The 4,363-nt window shown below is 33.2% G+C and overlaps 1 pseudogene across 1 annotated transcript; it reads left to right on the plus strand.

Moving 5' to 3' along the window:
- The first annotated feature begins 364 nt into the window (after positions 1-364).
- On the plus strand, positions 365-1,694 carry LOC149491993 (uncharacterized; annotated as a pseudogene). The gene is made up of 2 exons (XR_016319190.1): positions 365-658; positions 1,073-1,694. The product of XR_016319190.1 is annotated as an uncharacterized LOC149491993 (transcript).
- The last annotated feature ends 2,669 nt before the right edge of the window (positions 1,695-4,363 follow it).

Genomic DNA, 4,363 nt, shown 5'->3' on the forward strand with positions numbered 1-4,363 from the left:
AATTAGAATCGGAGATAGAGAGTCGGGTTTGGAGGATTTTCCGACTCTTTGATAAAAGTTATTGATAAGAGCTCTAAGAGGTATCTATCTATCTTATATTAGTTAATGAAATTTACTTTAATATGTTTGATTGGATTGCTTGTAATTACTGGGGATTTTCAAGAATACATTTAAAAGCTTGTAAATTGATATATTTCATGTTGATGAAGTTTTATCCCCATATATGATTGTAATGTATGATATTTGAACTTGATGGCTTGATTCTTAATAAATCAATTTTCCTTTTTTTATTATATGCTTTGCCTGATTCCATTGTCATGGAAATGGGAATTTATTTCTGCTTTTTGTTTGGGTTTCTTGCAGTTTACTTTATTTATTGATGGACATGATCTCTGGTCGGCCAGTTGGTAGTGGTGTTCTGGTTGATGAAATTGAAAGCAAATTTTCCAATTTTGTGCGCGTAGAAGATGTTCAAGAAACATTTGTATCTGATGGAGATGATAATAGTGATGCAGAGGAGGGATGTGAAGAGCTAGAACCATATGGGCCTGAACTGGTTAGCAAGCGCCCAGAAAATTGTGCTGCTGACGAAGATAATGAACCTGAAACGGCATTGGAGCTACTGTTCTCTGAGCAATCTGTACAGATCTCATTACCAGTAAGCTTTTATTGATGTTAACATGGCTTATTTTGAATTCTCGAGGCTTTATTGAGTTATATAATAGACATGCTTGTTTAAATCTGAAGCTTGATTCAAGATATCCTTCATTATAGAACAAATTTAAGATGGCTTTTGCAGCTAAACTAAATTCTATCATTAATCTATTTATACTAAAGAAGGGGTAAAAGACAAGCCTGGAATAATCAGTTGAATTCCAGTGGATGTGGGTGAATTCTTTTTATGTCATTGTTGATTCAACCGTCAAGTTATGTGAAACAAATTGTAGAGCAGTTACTATGAACTGAGATTAAGATAATCAATTCTGGGAAATATCTTTGCTTTGCAAACTGTAAAAAAATATCGAATTTTCCCTCTTTCCCGATTTACTAAAGTAACTTGGTTTTCTTGAAGCTTGTTTCTGCTATGAAAGGCAGCCGAGAAAAACTGGGAGCATCCCCCAGGAAACTGACTGTGTCATGGGCTCCTGATGTGTATGATCCAATTCCCAATTCATTATCTCACACTGTTAAAGGCAAGCAGAAGAAGTCGAGGAGAGATAAAGACAAAGACAACAACAATAACTACAAGAAAAATGGAAAGAAGGGACAGAAGGGCAACTCACGAGGAGGTGCTGGTGGTAAAGACAAGAAGCAGTTACGCAAAGCTGGTGGGAGGTCAAACAAGGGTTATAAAACCCTAAATACTTGTGATGGAATGGTCGACCTCTGACGAGCTTGGTGAATTTGATGTTGGTAGCCCGGACTATTGTGGGAGTAGCTTCCTGAAAAACTCTCCCACAAAGTTTCACTACTCTGTTGCGGAGGCATTGTGAACTCACATCTCAGTTCTGCTTTAAGATTTTGTGAATAAATAAATTTTTGAAAATGTGAAGCTATGCTACGTACTTAATCAATCATTTTGTTTATGCTATAACTAGATATTGAACTTCTAAAACTAGATATGAAACTTGTGTTGGGTTTCTGGTGCTTGTTTTGCATTCTATTAACTATCAAAAGTTATTAATTTGCTGGCAGTAAGTTGTTAATTTGTTCTACTGGGTTAAGTGGAGTTGTAGATATTTCATTGTTGTTCTATTTGTTTTGTGTTTTCTATTTTTGGTTTGGGTTGTATCTTGTATGTTTGTGAACTCCATTATGTGCTGTAATGTCCACAAGGAACTGAAATAGTCAATGTTGCGCGAAACTACTAGCAGGTTGAGATTAAATATCAAAACACTGTTCTGATTGTGAATGGGCAATAATACCCCTCGCAGTAGTCACTAATAACAATTAACTTGAAGCCATTACTAACACTTGACTTGAAGAGGTATTTTTTTCGAAGGAACTGCTGTTTCCGTTTTTAAATAGTTTGCCAAGTTTCTAATGTGCTTCGGTTTCTAAATACTTTTCCAAGTTCCTAAGTGTTTTTGGGCTTCTGATTCTAAGTACTTTTTAAAATTTCTAAATACTTTTTTAAAATATTCGTTATTTTGTGTTTTTCAAAATATTTATTATATTTGTACTTTTATACTTTTCCATTTCATTTTAATAGTAACATATAGACATTTTATTATATGGATAATGAATGTTGGTTCAAGTTGATCCAGGATTATCTAGGATCATTGAGCATAAAATATCTAGTTTACTCTCATATATGTAAAATGTTTGTGTTCCTACTGAAAATTGATATATTTTAGATAGATTTGAAATTTAAATTATATATATATATATATATATACACACGTGTGTATTTGCATCTCAGAAAGAGTCTACCGTTTTCACTGCTCTCTTAATTTTCCATAAACATCTTCCTCTTCCTATAATGAATGCTTATCACGGCAGAAAAAATTCAAAAGCTTATGTAGTTTTTTGTGAAATAGAGCTTGAGATAGATAGTGCGATGTAGAAATTGAAATAGACTAATTCAATTACTCGATATGATAATTTATTGGATAGGATAATTTAAGTTGCACACATTGTATGCTTACTAAACTTATGTAATGGAAAATTGCAATAGATTTTTGAAAATTTTGCTAAATGGACAAATGATTTAATAGTATAATCTACTACTCATATAGTTTAAATGATTTAGATATAAATAACGGTGTCATGTTCCTTTTAAATATTTTTATATATTTTAATTTTGTATGACAAATATTACAAATGTGCTATTCTAATTAGGGTTCATCAATACCGACAACGAATATTATATGTTAGTTGTTTGGATCAAAACAAATGGATGAGGGCTTTTAGCTTGGATGACTCATGCGTGGATCGTCTAACCTAGCTATAGGAAGTGGTCCTAAGATTGATTCCTAGTGTGTCATTTCTTTATAAATTTGACGAAATTGTTAATTTAAATAGAGATTAAATGACGTGAATGCATATTAATCCAACTAAATATTAGTCTATTGTTAGTGTTATAAATTTTATTGGTTTTTTGAGTAAGATAGATAATGTTAGCTTACAAAACAAGTATATCCTCACTCTGCCGCATATGATAAATATGACAAATAAGTATTTTTGATTTTCTCAAATATGACAAATATTTAAGAACGAAGGTAATAAATTAATTGAAATTGCACTCAAATTAGACGTTGGAAACTGTAGTTAGTTGCTAATTCAATGGACAATTTCACCAATTGAAAGAAATATACTTCCTTTTTCCCAAAAAGATTGTTCACTTTCTATTTTCACACAGATTAAGAAAGTTGCAATTATTATAGTTAAGGGATTAAATACAATATAAGTTGTTTTTGGATGCTTATTTTTTCTCAAAATATAAGTCATTTCGAGTATTTTGAGAAAGTAATAAATAATATTTTTCAATATTACCTTTATTTATATTAAATACAATACTATCTACATAAGTTATCCTTGATTTTGAGATAAAATGTAATTTGGTCAAATTACCCTTAATTTTGTTAAAGTTTAGGAGAATTAATTGCTTATTATAACGAGGACTAATATGCGATGTAGTTTTTCAATATTATATTTAATATATTTTTTTTGATAGTAAAGAAGATCATATTATTATAACAAATCATGAGAAATAAGATCTTCAATACAATAGGGAGTCGAGTCCTATAGGACGGAAACAAGGATGTAAACAAGGGTGGCCACGGTTTTGGAACCGAACCGAAAATTAGCGGTTTCGGTTACGGTTTGAAACCGAACGGTTCCAATTCTGGTTTCTCAATGGTTCCAAAATCGACGGTTCCGATCAGTTTCAGACCGATTTTAGACGGTTTCGGCCAATTTCAGATGGAACTAGAACCGTCGGTTCCGACTGGAGCTGGAACCATCGGTTCACGGTTCCAAAACTGGTGGAATAGGAATCGAACTGGTTTGGATCGGTTTTGATTCCGGTTTGGATCGGTTTTGGTTCCCACCGGTTCGGAACCGATGGTTCTAGTTTCGAAAATCAGATTTTGGCCACCCCTAGATGTAAACATGCCACACGAGCAAGCGCATGTGCAGGCTTATTGACTTGTCTCCTAATCCAAATCAATTCACAAGATGGCATTTGAGAAAGCAGTTGTTTAATCTCTTCTAACACCGGTGCCTAATCTGAGTAAGGTTCAAACCCAGCAGTGACAGCTTGAAATAGTTGCAGCAATCTGTTTCCAGTAGAACCCTACCAAATGATCTCGTGAGCAGCCATGACAATACTTCCTTAAGACTAATGGCCTCTGCGATGTGT

The sequence above is a fragment of the Jatropha curcas genome, unplaced genomic scaffold (assembly GCF_041381405.1).
Source record: "Jatropha curcas cultivar XTBG-Jc1 unplaced genomic scaffold, XTBG_Jcur_1.0 HiC_scaffold_185_pilon, whole genome shotgun sequence".
Taxonomy (NCBI): Eukaryota; Viridiplantae; Streptophyta; class Magnoliopsida; order Malpighiales; family Euphorbiaceae; genus Jatropha; species Jatropha curcas.